The sequence below is a fragment of the Heterocephalus glaber genome, unplaced genomic scaffold (genome assembly GCF_053883595.1).
Source record: "Heterocephalus glaber isolate CG9 unplaced genomic scaffold, H.glaber_assembly_v1.0 deba00001504, whole genome shotgun sequence".
NCBI classification, from domain to species: Eukaryota; Metazoa; Chordata; class Mammalia; order Rodentia; family Bathyergidae; genus Heterocephalus; species Heterocephalus glaber.
Genome location: NW_028258324.1, coordinates 65592611 through 65611275, shown reverse-complemented (window position 1 = coordinate 65611275; position 18665 = coordinate 65592611). Strand labels below are relative to the sequence as shown.

Here is an 18665-nt window from a genome sequence, read left to right as displayed (position 1 = left end):
CCACAGTTACTGTAACATAGATAAAACTCCCATATAAGCAGAAAAACCTACAAAGCCGTTGGCTGTTTGATTGAAGAATATACAAGACCAAATTGGCATGGATGTTTATCATACAATTTAGTGTCTGCATGGTTTATAGAAATACTTCCAAATATCACTATCTTGTAGTGATAAAATGTAGCTTTAGATTTAACAGTTTTAATTGTTAAAGTTTTTCCTCTTTGGTAAAAATAATCTTTTGGAAATAAGTTCTATGTTTATCTTACATGTAGTATCTAGTTCACTATAGGTTTTAATCAGTACGGATTTTATTAAATAGACTGTATGTAACATTTATTACCTTTCTCTACAATTGTACCTGTGCTCCTGCATTTTGATCTAACGTCTCTGTGATGGACAGTGTCTATAACTCCTGCTGTGGGAGTGAGAAAAGATGAAGAACTTGGGAGATGTTTGAGAGACAGTCTTCAAGTTACACAGGCCTTGGTGTAGCTGGGCCTACTTTTGATCTCTGCCTTCTTCCCCCATTGGGTTGTGGTCTTTCTGTCTTTTCGATCATTTACATCAGAAAGCCTGGAAATTGTCTAAAACTTTTATTTATTTTTTAAATTTTAGTGCTTTCCTTTCATGGTTTGAAAATTCTGTCACGGCTCCTAGGTATTTCAACTGTTAAGTCTAAGCATTAACTTCAAACTTGATCTTTCTCCTACATATTACTTAGCAGTTGTGCCATATTATTCAATTTCATTTGTATTTATAATCATGGATATGGATACTACAGGTGAGTAAATTTAAGAGTTTGTAGACTCTAAATAGCTGGTTGATTGGTCTAACTAATATTTTGCTGAAGCGCCACCCAAATAACTATTTAATAAACGGGACATGTGTGTCAGGAGAGTCGTCGCCAGTTAAACGTTTACTGTCACTCACCTTCAAGGCTGACTGTTACCTGCCTGGTTGACTAAATCAGCACTTTGCTCTATTCCAAGTAGCCCCATCTGAGGGGATGATGAATGTATGGGGCCACTAAACTCATAGTCACATACCTTGCAAAATCATTTAAAACCTGTGAGGGTGAAGCTTGGTATAAATCCAGCCTCACGCCAGCCTTCCTCTCTCATCCTTGCTTTTCCATCTTTTCATGCAGACACCTTAAAGTCTTTTTGCAGATTTGATGCAGTCCTAAACCACCTTTGCTCAAAGGTGTTCTCTGAGAAATAAATTATCTCCTGAAGAGTTTTGGGGATTTCAACCAAAGTGGTAGATTAGGAAGAAGAGCAAGAATTCGGTGTAGCACACTGGTGACATTTCTTTATATATGCCAGCAGTCAAATCAGTACCCTGAAAAAAATAGAGAACCTGGTACTTAGGTGATGGAAGAGGAATACTGGACGAGAGGCAGAAGCCTTGGATTCTAGTCTTGGACATCTGTGAGAACTTAGCTAAGTCATCTCAGCTTCCTAGAGCTCAGTATTGCCTCAGATGAGGATGAGGATGATGAATGTACTCTGTTTCCTGAAGATAACAGTGTGAATAATAAGTGCAGAATGCTTTTAGAAAGTATTATGCTCTGTTTGAGCACTTTATCTGTCATTCGTGAGTGACCATTGCTAATTGGGTTTGTGTCTCTTGGATTCTCTTCTGTTATCTCCTGTCTATGCTGTAGATCTGAAGGAATAATGATCCTATTTGTATATTGCATGGTATCTATGTTTTTATTTAATAATTTCTTTCTTGTTCACAAGCAGACTTATTCCAGGTTCAGTAGAATTCTTCTAAACTGGGGCACCTGAACCCTTATCTGAGTAGCTGCTAAGATGATCTAAAATGACATTATATTCTTAGTAATGGATACCTGAATCTTATACATAGCAGCATCTAATTCTTTGAACCAGTTTATATAATCTTACATTTATACATAGGCTTCATATTGTTAAAAGTATTCTCTTGTGTATTTATCATAGCTGAGCCTCAAGACCAGATCTGTTATTGACTGTTTTATAAATAAGGAAACTATAAGGAAAAGGTGGAAGGCTAATCACCAGCCAAGGAGGAAGAGAAGCCCAGGGCTCCTCATTCCATCTCACGTTTTCCACCCTGCTGTCTAGACAGTCTCTTTTTTCTGGCTGATGGGAGATAGAGACATCCTGGTGAAGCAGGCTCTGTGTGTTGTGGAGTTGTCCTCTCCAGTCCCAACTGATGAGGAGAATTTTTGTGCCACGTTACACAACACCTATTACTTAGGCATCTGTGCTGAAAACAGTTTTTCCAAATAAAATGCTGTATTTTAGAACTGCCCGCAGACTAGCAGTAACAGAAGCAGCTGTCATTAGGGGGAGGCCACACATATTGCAAAGTCTTCTGGTAATCCTTTAATAAAAGTTGTCTTAATACCATTTTATCACTTGTCAACCTTTCCTGCTGAATTTTTCCCTTTGCATTTGTCTGGTTTTACTCTCAGAATTACTGTCAGAATATAGCTAGCGTATTTAAAGTATATATGCGTTTGCCTTTTGCTTTTCCAACGTTTTAAATAATGAATGTGATTATGGTTCCAGTTCTATAAAAATATAGTATTTATTTTAAACTTCTTCAAATGACATAAAGTGAAGGGTGATAACGTTTTTCTGTGATCTCTATTTTATGCACACGTCCTCCAAACCAATACTTAAAATATGGTTCCAGACTCTCTTATTTCCACAATATAATTGATGCTAGTTATGCAGGCCATAATTTAATACAGTGTACTGCTGGTCTAGTATTTTAGCTGGAAGTCACCAGCCATAGGGCAGTTGAAAGAACGGTAGTGTAGAGATTGCAAGAAACACAAGTGTAGATTTCAATTCCGAAATTTATGAGCAGCATATGGTCTTTTGCCCCAAATTCAATCTCTCTAACCTTCCTTCCTTCCCCTGCAAATGGTGATGTTAATACTTTCCTTCTCATTCAGATTGCATGGCAAGAAAATATACCTATCAGTGCCTGGGACACGTGGCACATAAGCACTCACTGAATCTTCGTTTGAATCTCTTTGTTTCATGAGTTTATTGTAGTTTAATTGAGGGTTCTGTTTCCCAACAGGTAATAATTTGAGAGAATGTAAAGTAAAATGTCGACTGCTCCTTTTTTCCGTAATGATTTTGGGCTCTTCATGTGCATATTCCAGCCTCAAGGGACTATAATATTATCCACTATCCAAATATATGAAGTAGATGCTGTAGGATAATAGGCTTTCCTAAACGTGGACCTGCCGCTGGCTGTTCTGTTCTCTAAGCCTGTCTGAGACATTCATGCTCTCCTTGCCAGCACAGGGAAGGGCCCTTTCCACAGCTAGAGACCTGGTGACCTTAGACATTTCTTCTTCACTTCTAATCCTGTCCCTCTTTCATGGGGATGCCATTTTGTATTCCCTAGGTTTTCACAGGGACAAGCTAGAACAATCAATGCTGGGCATACAGTAGCCCTTACTACAGATCAAGGTGCTTTTTCTTCTCCTGGTGGTTAAAGGCAGGCATCATAGCTTTCAGCAACATGCCTCAGTTCTGACCCTGATCGTTAACTGTCCATAACATTGGTCCTTCTGCCTCCACCCATGATTTAGAGAAAGCATTCTTCTTTCGCCTTTCGTAATTGTGCCAGCCTCGTGTCATGTTCAGAGCTTTGAAGAATCTGACTTGAGCAAGTGGAGAGATTAGAGAGGTGTCATTTGAAAGGGGAACAGCCAGTTCCCGGGAGAGTTCCATTGATCCCGGCTTATTGGTCTCACTCTAGGTCTTGCAAGCTGGCTACTTTTGGCTCTGCAGGCAGGCAGGCTGAGATGTGTGTCTGTGACCCACCCTCCCTGTCATCAGGTTACCTGTAATGTAAGACTTTCAGAAAAAGGCTGCCAGCTCTGCAGAAATCTAATGCAAGCTAGCTCATCTCGTGGCCCTCTGGAATGCAGAGACTCTTAAGAATAGCCCATCAAAGGACATGATGTACAGACTAATTTTTCAATGATGAGTATGATTTATCAGCTTCCCTTCACAAAAGAAGCTCATCTGGGCTGGAGATGTAGCTCAGTACAGAGTTTAGGCTTAGCATGCTCAAGATCCTACCTTTGATCCTTAGCACCCCAAGTCCCCAAGAAAAAAAATCTCTCCTCAAAGTTTGAGCCATAATTAGAGAAATCACAAACTTGTGCCAGTGAAACATTTGTTCATAAAAAGGTTATTTTCACTTCTTGCAAGACATTTTTCATAAATCACCTGGATACTTAAAGAAGGACCTTCCCCTACTCCTCCCATGATGAAAAAGAATAATAATATTGACCATATTAATTTGTTATCCAAGCCTTTTCTTAGTTCACAAAACACTGATGAAGTGCATCCTAAATAAAGTATTTGGTGAGTCTCAGTGAGGATTCACATAACTTACTGCAGGGTTTTGATTTAGAAATGTCCCTGGTAAAGCAGGCTACAACCGTGTTGCTCCCCAGTCGAGAGTAAAATAAACTACTCAACACTCTTGCCAGAATCTGGCCAGGCTGACTCTAGGCTAATGTATTTGTGATAGGTCATTTTCACATAATCTAATGTTTATCACCATCCCACCCTATTCTGAGTTATTTTTTGACTGTACCATGGAGTTTTATTTAAAAGAAAAAAAACTTTGATACTTATTTGTTGCGTGTGACTATTATAGGAAATAACTACTGACTCAACAGAAATTTTAAAATTTAAAGCTTATAACCGGGGATTTAGCTCGGTGGTTCCTTGGCATGCCTCGCAAGTGCAAGGACCTGAGTTTGATCCCCGGTACCAAAAAAAAAAAAAAAATTAAACCTTATATTGCTGTTTCTACTGTAAAAAGATTAACAGCAACAGATTATTTTACTTTTCTCATTTCTTCTTGTTCTTACTCCTTTTAGTTCTTTATCTCTCCCTCCCTCTTCTCCTTCTGTTTTTTTATTCACCACCACCACCACCTCCTCCTCCTTCTTCATTTATGTTTTCATTGCCAGAAGTTAATTTGGTTTTGTAGACATCACTAGCCACTTGATATCTTTCAAAAAAATTCTTAGAGTGATGGATCAATATGGAAAAGATCATGATATAAGTCAGTCATCATGGATGTGGTCATCAATATCGAGAATGAGGTCATCTGTCCCTCTGGATGCAACAAATCATTTTGACTAATAATGGGCTACCTCAGAGGCAGTAAGCTCAAATGCTATTGGGGCAAGAAAGCAACCTAACTGAGCCAGTGATGCACGGACAGTTCAAAAGGAGCTTCCATATCCTTCCTTCAAGGTCATCTACTTTGCAGTCCCATCCCACTGTCACTGGGATTGAATATAGACCTAGCTTTAAAAGATTCAATTTTAAAGAGTAACTAGAAAGTTGGGTTTGTGTGTATTAGCTCCAGACCTTTAAATGATAGTAATAGTTATTTTTTAAGGTGTACAACAGTACATACCAAACAAAATATTAGGCAGACTTCATGCAATTCCATATAATGCGTTAACAGTGATAGAGAAGATTATCTGAAGTTTAAGTAAAATAACTTCAAGCTACAGCCAGTATTTAAGGGAAAGGTTACTAGTAGGCATATTTCATTTAGGAATAATAATTCTGTGTCCCTTTCAAAAGAAATTTGTATTAATCCCTTCCTCTACTTAGCTAAGCAATACACTATCAGAGTATTTTCTCAATTTGTTTTCTTAAACTAAATGTTCTTCCTATCTTTTCATTCCTATAGAAATTTTGTTTTATAAAAGAAAGATGGAATGCAGTGTCAGGTAGTTGGTCTACAGTATTTTATTTGTTTCTCTTCCTATTATTAGATAATTTATAAAACTCTGTAACTTTCTAAATTTGGCCAAAGCTGTAATCAAAAGAAGGGCAGTGAAATTCAAAGAGCTTTAAATCAATTTTCTCAGCTTACTAATGTTTTATTTTTAATGGGGACAAAAATCACACCTGAAAATTGATGGATAAACAGAGAATAATGGCATAAGAATTTTTTAATGACTGGAGAAAACTATAGTGTATCATTAAGGTCAACAAATCTCTTAAAATGAGTATGTACTAAAAGTCATCCCTGGGTGATGTGTGCCATTTATTGTGGGATTGTCGATTGCAGGACATTCCATATAGGATCTTTGCACGTTCAGCTGTTTGCATAGCCCCAAAGTGCGACATTTCCACGGTGTGGCTAGGGCCATGCTGAAGTTCTCACTGTCTTTGATGAAGGGCAGATGCATATTTCTCATGAAAGGTATTTAGCAATCAACTGTCATTCCAAGAGTAAAAGCAACTACATACATAATAAAGCCTCTGGATTTTATATCATCAGCAGTTAGCATATTTATTCAAATCACTGTGACTAAAAGGAGACTTGAGATAACGTAGCTTTTCTTCCCAATGCCTTCCCATCCTGGATAAAAGAAGAATTTACTGTAGAATACACATTTTGCACTCTTTGAAGCCTTGGAGAAGTGATGCAGACAAAATAGTTTCTAGAACAAGGGGTCCTGTAAATAGGCATACAGAAGACTAAAGGTAATGATCTTAGTAGATGTTTCTCCCATGGCTCTTAATAGTGTCTTTGACCCTGTCATTAGATTTCATCCCCCTGAAATGTGAAAGAAAATTTGTAGTGCCTTGAGATCCTAAGCTAGATCTACTTTATTGTAGATAAATTTGGGAGGGATTCTTAGTTTCCAATAGAATGAATCCTCTCAATTTAGTTTGAAGCTATAATGAAGACACGTGAAAAAATTACAACTTACCACATTATTACTGTATCAGAAAGGTCTGCAAAGGCGGAAGTTGATTTCTATATGCAGTTTTATGCAGTGCTAGTGCTGAGCTTTTCAAGTTCAACAATGAAACGGGAGTGCCTTCCTGGGTTAATTTCTATTTTTTTATGTTTGCTTTTTGCTGTTTAGCCAGTATCATCTGCACTACATGTTGTAAAGAAATATAATGACTGAGTTGGGAAGATAATTTCAAAAGACTTTTCTTTTTCTTTGAATGTTTTCCAAGTTCTATTATATAAGAAGAGCAGTGATTACTTAGAAGTTCTCATTCGAATATGAGAAGTCATCGGGCAGGCTCTGGGGAAATGTGGCTTATTAAGCAGAACCTAGCCTCAGAAGGACCACTTTTGAGTACTAATAAGCAATATGAACTGGGAGAGGTGGTTTTGTCTTTGCCATCTATTAAATGGGCATTATAATATTTACTGGGTAGGATGGCTCTGAGACTTAATTAAAGTTTAAGTACTTTTAGAGCCTGAGAGATGAAACTCTACTAACATAGTATATTATTGTCTTACCCTGGAGTTTTGTTGCTCAAGTTTTTCTTCCTGAAAACTACGTTATATCCATGTTTACAATTTGGGCAGTTTGTGAGGTTTTCTATTTCCTAAAAAGACATGATGTGAAACAATAGATAAACCCTAGGACATCAATATGGGATTTGCTATATATATATGATTTAAACACACACACACACACACACATCTATGCACTTTTTAATGCAACACAGCTTATTCTTAAAACATGGTAATTGGATCCTGTATCTCTTAATCAGCTGCCATGTTTTAGTGCCTCAGTGTTTTGCTGATCACATTTCACCAGAGCTAATAAAGAAGTTATAAAATGTAATTATTTTACTGGGTAACGAAAAGAAAAACTTAGCCTTTTTTATTAGACTTCAAAAATGAATATGCATATTTGCATACATATAAATATATTATGCTAGTTGAATAATAGTGGAATTAATTTATAATAATTATAATTGATAATTTGGCCTGGAAAGAGATTCCTTCTATCTCCTCTCATACTTATTTTTTTCCTCCTACCTTGTGTATTAATTTAAAATATTAACACTTATGAATGTAGAGCTCTGGACTTAATATAAATTGCCTCTATTCTATTTTTTTTAATTTGTATTCTTGAAAAAGAAAATCCACATTTTCTCAATGAAACAATGTTATAATTATGAATTACATGTCTGATCAAGAAATTGTTATCAGTTAACTATATGTCATAGATACAGTTAACTGCATGTCATAAAAACAAAGCTGTTACTACTAAAGTAACTATAATCATTTAAAATAACAGAAGGATTTTCGTAGGCCTATAATGTTTGCTTAGGTATTTTGTGTGCCTTGACATACATGTGTTAAGTTTATTTAAAACAATATAAGATATTTTTATATATTTAACTTGTTTAAATTGATCATTTTTATAATAAATGTTTTCATTAAAGTTTGTTCTAATAAATGTTTTCATTAAAATGCCAGAATTTTGATATATTCAATATAGAATATTTTGAGAAGCCTTTTTGTCTCAGAATTTTCTATAGAAAATTTAGAGTGGATATTTACCTAGTGTATTCATGTTACTAAGACTGACACTCAAAAATTTCCATAGTGTAGCCCATTGTTTAAGAAACTGAGTCAATTGTATGCTGGCATAACTAAGGATTTTGCTTATAAGAAGAAAAAAAGGTATGTTGGATTAAATTCGAAACTATAACTTGCATATTTCTCAGTTGGGTATTCGTTCCTTGACCAGAGTGGTCTTAAGGAGGAAGCCCCACAAAAGCAGTAGATACAAGAAGGACTTAGCATGGTTATGGAGAGGCTTCTTTCTAGTCCTTGCCATGGTGATAGAAAAAACTTTCAAGGACACAGTTTATATATTAGTCTGAGAGTTTGCCTTTGAACAGTGTTTATTAAAGTGTATCAACTGTGCTTACTTTTTCAACTTTTCTATGCAAAGCCATGGAATTAGTGGATAATTGTGGTTTTATTTTGCTGGCTAGTGCCACAACAAAAATGAAAAGTAGCGGTATTCACATGGTCACTTTTTTCTTAATCTGTCTCTAACTTCTGAGTTGGAGGAATTCTCCTCCCTTCCCCATAGCCAGGACTATAAGCATGTGTCATGGCATCCAGCTACTCTTTTCTTAGCGTTACTTTAGAATCCACATTGTGCTTTCAACCAACTCAGAAGACAACTTAATTTTACAGAATTTAGATTTGATGCTTATGTTCATTCTATTTGCCTTTGAGGGCCCCAAGTGACTACAGTAATCTCAGCCTCCAAGAGTCAGTGAGTATCCAGGTAAGAAAGAAATGGCCAAGAAATATGGCCTCATCTGTTCCCACTGGACCCATAGAGGGCCAACTAGGTCTACCACATAGAGGATGATTTGAGACAAAGTCAGTTAGAAAAGTGGGGAATTAGAATGCACTTATTTTCACTATAATACAAGTAATAAGAGGTTATATCCTTCTGAGGCTTGCTTACAAGTATTTCCATGCTAACAGATTTTCTTTCTTTAAATGGTTTGAAAATTTGTTTTGAAGTCGTCACTTGAGCATATGGTTGTAGGGCATAGCATAACTCCTAATTTATTTCTTTCTTAATTTGTTTGACGTTGGAATTTAGACATCAGAAACAGAAAATGGAATGCTTTGAATATTTTTCTTTCTCTACATTCCTGATTTAAAATAAAAATGTTCTCTGATAAATTATAATGAACTATCATGAAACATATGTAATCCAGTAAAATACAGTGTAGGAGAACCTTATAGAGTGTATCTTTTATAGTTATCTTTTAAGAGGAAAGAATAGGACCAGGGATTTAGCTCAGTGCCGCAGTGCCTGCCTCAAAAGCTCAAGTCCTGAGCTCAATCCCCAGTACCAAAAAAATAAATAATATATAAATAAAAAAAGGAAAGACTAAGACTCTTGTATCTGGCGCTCCTTTTTTTTTTCTTTTTGAAAGGAGAATGAAACAGAAGTGCCTAAGATGGCAAGATGATACAGGGGACAAAATTCAGCTCGTGGTCAAGTAGACTGGGATTGAATACTCCCTCTGTGTGACCTTGTATGAGACACTGCCTCTAGGCCATCCCGAAAATGGGGATAACGCACCACTAGGTAGCAATGATATTAGTAGAATTTGATATAACGAATATAAAGTGCCTAAAGCCATTTCTGGTACGTGCTGATTTCTTTTAGAATGGATCATGTACTCAGGAATATAATTTAAATAAGAACAGCTTTACTCACAGATATGTTGAGAACCATAGCGGGAAATTAACTCCACGGAGTGGCTTTAGCATCTTGTGGCAAGTCTTCTACAATGTTGTTAACAAGAAAAGTTACAGTAGAACTTTAAAGCTTCCACTCTAAGTAGAACAATGGCATGAGAGCCAGGGTCCACCTTGCTTATCCTGAGAATATAATCTTTACGATCTGTATAAGACACGAAATTAGTTTTCTGTAAAAGTTATTTCAATTTTGCATTTAGATATTAATATATTTAAATATATTTCCCCCCTCATTCGAGAAAAAGCGTTTAAAATCAAAGTTCTGGGAAGACAAGTGATATTTATCTTGGGGCCTGACCTACACCCAAGCATAAGGCCATGTACACTTCTGGTATTCAAACGCTTTCAACTGTTGCTTCAGCACCACAGTTTTGAGATAGATGAAGCTGTCCTGGGAGAAAGCACTGGGGGAGATTTATTTTGTAGCCTCAGCCCCAGAGGACTAGGACCAGTGATAAGGAGTCCGTGATGCTGTGCACCGGTTGTGCACAGTTCCTTACTCATTGTCAGCTTTCCTGAAACTAGCCATGATCTAGTCTTGTGCAGATGGCCCCACAGGAAACAATTACCAAGGAAAAGAGGAAGTGGCAGCAAGGTGGATTCTTGTTAAAAGTGAGGAATCACTGAGGCTGCCTCAGGTAGAAACCACTGCTTCCAGGGTAGTGAGCTAGACCCCCCAGAGAGCTGGGAAAATGGTGACTCCTGGTTTAGATATGAGGTGAACCAGTTGGCCTCGGAAGTTCTGTATAAATTCAAATGCTGTGCATCTTGAAGAGAAGTCTTTTGTGGCTGGAAAAAGACAACAGTAATTGAACTATTTTATGCCAGAGGATTGGTTCAATGAGGGAAGAAACAAGGCTTTCTAGACAGGCAGAGAAACAGAGAGCCAGGGAAGCTAACCTTATTAAAACACTTGTGTTAGTAAATAGTGGGCTGCCATTCCCTAGCTGGGACCTTGGGGAATTGCTTTATCTCTCTAGTGTCTCCGTTTTCTCACCTTTAAAATGAGGATAATGATGCCTGCCCTCCAGGGCTGTTGTGAGGATCCGAAGGAGATAATGAGGTGAAAGTGGTTTGTAAACTAGGAAGTCTGTCCACCTGCAAAGGGCACTGGCTGCAGCATCCTGTCCTGCAGGATGCCCCTCCTGTGCTTTTACCCAGGTTCTACGAAGGCAGTGTTTGAATGAGCAGATTCTCATCCAGGCTGTTTCAAACTCCTGGCCATGTTCTTCCTCCCTGCAATCCTATCAGCTGCCAACAACTTACTTGACCCTTCTTGCCTTTCCTCTCTTGCTGAGGGAAAACTCAAGTAATCTAGAGAACAGAATTGACACTGCAGTTGGACTGAACGAAATGGCTGGCTGCAAGAAATAAGGGCACTTTGTAGGAATTTCTAACTGGAGTGTGCTGTGGGCATGGCTCATGATCTGATTTCCTAGAGACATAGCTGCTCGTGCATTGCTCCAGTCCTCACAATCCTTGATCATGGGCACGTTAATGGCCATGTGCGGCTCGCAAACTGCAACTACTAGGGGTGGATTTCCCTCTCGCAGCACCAGTGAGGGAAGAGGCCCGCCAGAGTTCTCACGACTGAATCATTTCCATGAGCTAATGTCTCCAGCTTTATGAGTCAGTGCTGGCCCAGGCCTGGGTTTTGTAGGTTAAAAAAAAAAAATGAGGATCCACATTAGACTCCCCTGTTGTCTTCAGCTTGGATAGGGGCAGCCAACCAGGCTGTCCCAGAGAGTGACATTTAAAAATCTGATGTATGGTTCCTCCCCTCCATCAGACTATAGAACAAGTAGAAGAGTCTTTTTAGGAATTAATAAGTGTTAATAATAATAATAATAATAATAATAAAATCCCTGAGATTTGTGTGTGTGTGTTGTTATTTTGCTTCAGGCAAAGTAGGTGAAATAATGTGTTTGGGAGATGAATATTCTTGTAAAAGGCAAGACGTAGCTTGCAGAACATCTGCAACCAACCCATTCTGCATAAAATAGGGCCAAGACTTGTTTGTGCTTTAGTGCCTGTTCAAACATGTTTGAATTTTTTTAAAGATTTAATAAGTTTTAGAGGATTCCCCTAAAAATATTATTTCCTTACATAACCCTAATGAAAAGGGCAAAGGAAGAAAGGGACAGGAGACAGTGAAAAATAAATTTCAGTACTTCTCTTTAGTAAGACAATCGTTTAAGCTTCCACAGGGCAATTCAGAGTGTTTTGGTTCATGAGCCCAAATGTTTTCATACCCTCTGGCCAACTGTGAGGACAAATGTTCTCTGGTTTGGACAGTTCAGAAGAATTTTACCAATTTAATGAATCTGAGTTAATTATATTTGGTTAGTTTCTTGGAAAATATATTAGTTCACAATCAGAAATTGAGTTTCTCTTTTGTTGATGCATAATTAAAAATGATATTGTGGATATCTAAATGTTAACAATGTGTCTCTCTCAGGAAGTGAGACTACACATACTATTCATTTTATTTCTGTTTTTGGCATTCCAAAACACCCAATTTTACTTGGGGGAAAAATTAATAAAAATTCAGTAGTAACGAAATAGACTAGAATCCAGATCTGAGAGGAATCCCCCAATAAAAAGAAAAAAAAAGCATTATCAGTAAATTTCAAGAAATAACAGCTATGTGCAGAATTCTATAATTACATTAAAACAGTGTTAATTTTAAAAAATTATTTTAATCACTAAATAATCAAATTATTAATTAATTTAGTACATTTTAAACATTCTTCTTTGACCCTTCACCCAAGCTGGTGTGACCAAAGAGATGCTGTAACAATCATAATCAGATTTGCCCAACTGATGTATGTTTTGAGTCATAAGCATGTGCACCTATGAGTCAAGATGCCTTGTTGAAGACTTTATATTATTAAGTCTCTGTGTTACTGTTCACTGAACAGCACCATTAATTTTAAAGTATATTTCTTGAGCACCAGAAGGTATACTTTGAAGAAAAACAGATATAATTCCAATGTTTACCACTTGGGGTAATAAGCAAGTGACCAGATCCCTCTAAAATTCAATTTCCTCCTCTGTCAGGAGAAAATAACTTCCCTTGAAGGTTATTAAGAGTTCAGTATACGAAGACCCTAGTTCAGTGCCTACCACCAAGCAGCCCCTTGATAAATCATGCTAGGTATTTTTAAGGCAGATGCCATAGGGTAATCATATTGGTAGGTAAGACAGCCATCCTTTAAAGAACTCAAATCAATCAGGGCACGCTGATGAACCTAGCTGTAATTCAGTGTGACAGGTGCGGTCATCTGTCTGGAATGTTCCTTACTCTCCACTACCTTTTTTCTTGCAGGGAGACTCCTATTCATCCATTTAAACCCACCGGAAGCATTAATTGTAGTGGCAACTATCCCTTGCTATGCTCTCGTCCTCACCACCACCACAGAAGCCATGGGTGTGCCTTTTCATCTCTGTGTTAGTGCTGGCACGCATAGTGGGTTTGAACAGGTGTTTGTCAGATAGTATTTCTGGTCTGAACAAAGTGTGATGAAACACAGAAAGCAGACTGATAGCTCTTGCTTCACAGAGGATTTACCATTTAATTCTGTATCTTGAAGGATACTTAGGACCTTACAATGGGGAAATGAGAAGGGACTTTAGGTAGAGGCATCAGAGTGGACAAAGGCATGGGGACATGAATGTGCTAAGTATAGGAAGAGGAAATGATCTCAAAGACCTGGACCACAGAACATTTGGAGGAAGGAGATAAAGCCGGAGAGAAGTCACAGACACAGAATGTGAAGGGTTTGGAATTACTTGTAAGGAGTATGGCATTAATCTTGTAAGCATGGAGAAAACAGCAGTGGAGGGTGATGTCATGTTCTATGGGAAAAAGATAACTGGCAGCAGTTCAGAGGTTGGAAGACTGAGGGCAGGGAGGTGGGTGGGGAGGGTGCTATAATAATTCAGATAAGAGATAAGGATAAAGAGGATGGAGGAAAAATAGAGTCTGGGTATATTTGCAGGAGAGAGAGAGAGAGAGAGAGAGAGAGAGAGAGAGAGAGCACCACTCCTTAACTGGGTCTCTTGGTCTCTTTCTATAAGTGAGATTATTTTAACTTCTACAATTTTAGATTTCCTACATGTTTATTTTACACCTACTTCTCACGAGGACTGCACAAACTGGTCAAATGATGTATTCAAGTGTTTTGAGACTTCGTTGTTGTTGTTGCTAAGCTTCACTTTCTTTGTTAAGGATTAGTCTTGGCTGCTGATCCTACAGTTCAGAGTACAACAGGACTGACCTGTATATAGTTGGCCAAAGAAGAGAACACTTTATGATATCTATGACTCTGACATAGAAAAGGTTTGGGAGGAACTTTTATTGATTGAAGAATGAAGAGATCTTGCCCAGGGAAGCAATGATTGGCTTAATGGCTTTGGCCAAGCAATTCTGCAAAATTGAGCTTCTATTTTCTTATCTATTTAAGAAATATACTGGTCTAAGTCTTTAAGCCTTCTTCCTATGTCTTGTCCTAACAGGAATGAACATTTTAGGTAGAAACAGTATCTCTAACAGTAGTTCAAAAGAAGCAAAAGAATCTTTCACTTCAGTTTTGGGCAAGATGAAAAAATGCACACTCGTAAGTAGCAATGCAATTTTGCAGTAACTAGAAAAATGTTATTTGCCCTTTGACCCATGGCTTGACATAAGTGGATTTCACTATATTGAATTATAAAATTTCTTCTTTCCTCTTTGCTGAATAATACAGATCATGAATTTATTATAAGAATCTTTACTATTGATAAGCTACTTTTATTTTTATTGGTACCCTACGGAAGGAGTCAAAATTCTTATCAGATACCCTATTGCTAAATCTAGCTATAAAACCTGGACTGAGGGAGAATTTGAAAATCATTCGCCTAGGAATCCAGGTATCTGAAAAGAAGATTCAGGAGATCAGTAAATGTTTCACCCCACTTTAGTGCCTAGAACATGCTGTTTCTCAGAAATGTGCTAGAGATTGCCCTAATGGACATTAAATATGATCAAGAACTTTAAGCACTTATTCTGAAAGCTAGATTTATGCAAACAAGTTTTATCAACCATGATAATTTTTTTTCTAAAGTACATTACTATTCATCTGACAGGTACATCTCATCTGATATATAATGATCTCTCCTTTGTGATTTAGGAGTTATTAATACTGACTAAATATTAGCTGCACTGTCAACCTTCAGCCTTCCTTTTTGGATTCTGGAAAGTGGCTCCTGGCCATTTCCTAAGATAACAATTGGATGGAATAAAGAGGTTTTGGTGAGAGAGTATTAAACTCTTGCTTAGAGAAAGGTAATTGAGGTCTATCTGGAGTTCAGATTTTAGATTTGACTAGGAGGATTCAGTCATGACTAACACTAGCCCATTACAAATTGTAGTCATGGCTTACCCTTGTACCAGTTTGCCATGGCTCCTGATACAAAGCATCGATAACTTGTGGGATTGCAAAGGAAAACATCAAAAACCATCTACCCTTCAATTTGATTTACCGTGTCGCTCATTTTCCTGGGAGTTTCATAACCAAGGTTAGGTCAAGAGTTCATTTTATAAAACTAAACGTTGGACCTTGAATGTCAGCATTCTCTTTATTGGAGTGAAAAACTTCAAGTTTAGAATAGGAATAAAAATCGTCATCATTCTTCCTGTTATGATAGTTTGAATCAGAGACCTCAGTGATAAATTTACTCATCTTAAAGGTATTTTTTCACCTGTTTTAACAAGTGTTACTTCTCTTTACATAGTACATATGCAATTTTGTTTTTGTTGCTTTTGTTTTATTGTGTCTGCCACAATAAAGTTGACAGAGTGTTTCTGTTGTCTGTCCGGGAGGAAGACTTCCAGGGCTGGCTGCCAACTTTTAAGCAAATGAAGCCCAATCAGAGTTGAGTCAGGTGGGAACAGGCCTGGGATAGCTGTGACAAAAAGACAAATCCTAATATTGACGCAGAGAATAGTTATTTAAATCTACTTCTCGAAGTTCCTTGTGTTCTGAGTTCTTTCTGTGCTACCTACAAAATAGTTCCACTTTAGTTGGTTATTTATATTTATTTATTTTCCATCTGATTGATTGATTTAGATATCAATTTATATCTGTAGAGGGTAAATTAGGTAGGCAGGATGAATGTTCCCTAATTCTCCTTGAAGATATTTTCTTCAATTATTTTTTAAGTTATGGTTTTACTTATACTTTTATAATGTATAGGTCATTGTCACTTCCACGATATCATCTGAGGTTCACCAATCTGAACTCAGTCGGAGTTGTTGTTGTCATTTTCATACTGAAGATAGAAGTGCGTGAAGAAAATGTCAGTCTGTCTCTAGGCTATGATTGTGGCTCAGTTAGGATTCTACTTTCCTGACCACGTACTCATTTTACAATGGCAGCATGAATCCTTTTCCAGTCTGCACTGTCTGAGCCCATCTCCTCCTAATCCTATTTCTCTATTGCAGGAACACTGTAATTAAAGAAGCGGCACTTGGCTGATAAGTACTAGGTTTTGATTTATAACACCGAGGGCTGGCATTATAATTTTTGGCCTAGAATTGGGTGTGCTATGAAACATTTCATGCTCTCATTACAGGGAAATAAATCTTCACCTGATGTGAGCATTCTAATTTCTTTTTCCCCATCGGGTTGGACTAAATGACTGGCTAATGGAAGACATGAAAATTACCTGAGAAATCTGTGTATTGGGCTTTATGGACTACACTATTCTTCATGTAGTCCACAGCAGACATGGCAGACAGACAGCCAGTAGAGACAATGTCCTAAATTCAAGGAGACAGCCCAGGGTGACTTTCTTCTGTATATAGTTCTCAAGTAGCATGCTTCAGTATCTGTCATGTATAGTAGGTCTATAGGAGACCGCACACCAGCTAAAACCAAAAGTTTCAGAAATGACATAGCAAGAAAGGGTAAAAGAAATGGTCCTTGCCCCTTCCTTCCATTTCTAATAAAACACAATATTTTGCTTAAATTTTGACCTTAAGCTGTATAGTCAGTTATGTTTCTTATTTTAGTATCGGGAGTTGGCAACTGCTGACTCATTCTGAAATTAAGATGCTGGAGACAAAATGGTAATTACTCTTTATTGACTATCAAGCTAAGAAGTCCATAAGGCACGAGTTAGTGGTAACTAGTTCATAAAATAATTCTCCCAACTAGGTAATTAATATTTGCATTTTACAGACACAGAGTTACCTTTCTAGGCTTAAAGTCACCTACCAAGTAAATGCAGAGGTCTGCTTAAGTTTAGGGATGAGTAGGCCTGTAATGAAGGGTTCTTCCAGCAAGTATCCTGACTTTTCACTGTTTTGTACCTATTACTACTTTATAGCTCTCATTTTTCCTGTTCAAATTTAGACACTTGTAATTAGACAAATATAGGAAGGAAACAGGTGGGACTGGATCTTCCCTTATTCTTTATTGATAAACAGTGAATAAGATCAAATTTGCTAGGAAGGATCTCTCCTCAGTTCCTTTACTTTGCCCTGAAATCCTGGGCTTGAAAAATCAGGTTAAGCCTGACTTACTCATTATTTAATTTCTTTTCCATTTTAGTGTTCTACCTAAGACAAATTATACATGGTGGGTGGAAGAATTCGTGATGATAGTAATGGCATCAAGAAGAAAATAGGGTGAATGTGCAGGGATGAATTCATACTACAGAGCGTATGTAAATTCATCTCTGGTATAAGAAAACATTGTGCCTTTGGCTTGAAACCGCCTTTCCAATTTGTGAGCGTGTTTAGGGTTATGTAAGTGCAGTGCCTTAGGAACCAACCCCAGAACCTCGCACCCAAAGAATGCAAAGCACTTAGGAAACAGTAAAATAATGTTTATAATGTTCATAATTTCTCTCTAATAGAAAAGGGGTTTTTTTTTTAAAAAAAATTTCCTATTTCATAGAGAAATGAACTCAAGGAGATTCACTGAGCTGTCCAAGTTGAGAAAAATGCATCTAAGACTAAACTCTAACTCCAGCTTCCTGTCTCTGTAGAGGTAGACCACAGTGAAACACTAATCTTACAAGTATGTCAAGGGTAGCAATTTTCTTTCTTTAAGAAGGAGGGGGAAAACCACACAGGAGATATATTTGCGCAGAGGTGGCTTTTAAAACATTTGTTTTATTGACAATAATTATTTCCATAAGAAAATAGAAAAGTCAGATCTCCGCATTAGATTTCAAAGTAGAGTGCTTTAAAAGTAAGAAAAGATCTTTCTTTTGCATACTGCCATTTGTCTTCACATGACGAAGGTACGGATTCAGAGTGGAAAATATTTTAATTGGCAAGGAATACAGGGAAGAAAAAAATGTCATAAAGCAGATGTGTTCAAAATGTACATAGATACCGATTTTAAGCAAAAAATAAGAAGACAAGGGGATGTTCTGTGCACATGTGTTTGTGTGTGTGTGCTGCAGAGAAAGCCAAGTCTGAAGGTTGGGAGACATGACACTACTTGTCAGGTATGAAGGAGACAAGACCAGAGGCGCCGGGAGCTTGACTACGGTGGAGT

General features: G+C 37.4%; 1 protein-coding gene across 8 annotated transcripts in view; it reads left to right on the top strand.

Moving 5' to 3' along the window:
- Positions 1-18665, top strand: part of Tp63 (tumor protein p63) — a 205854-nt gene that overhangs the window by 133311 nt on the left and 53878 nt on the right. The gene's annotated exons all lie outside the window — the stretch shown is intronic.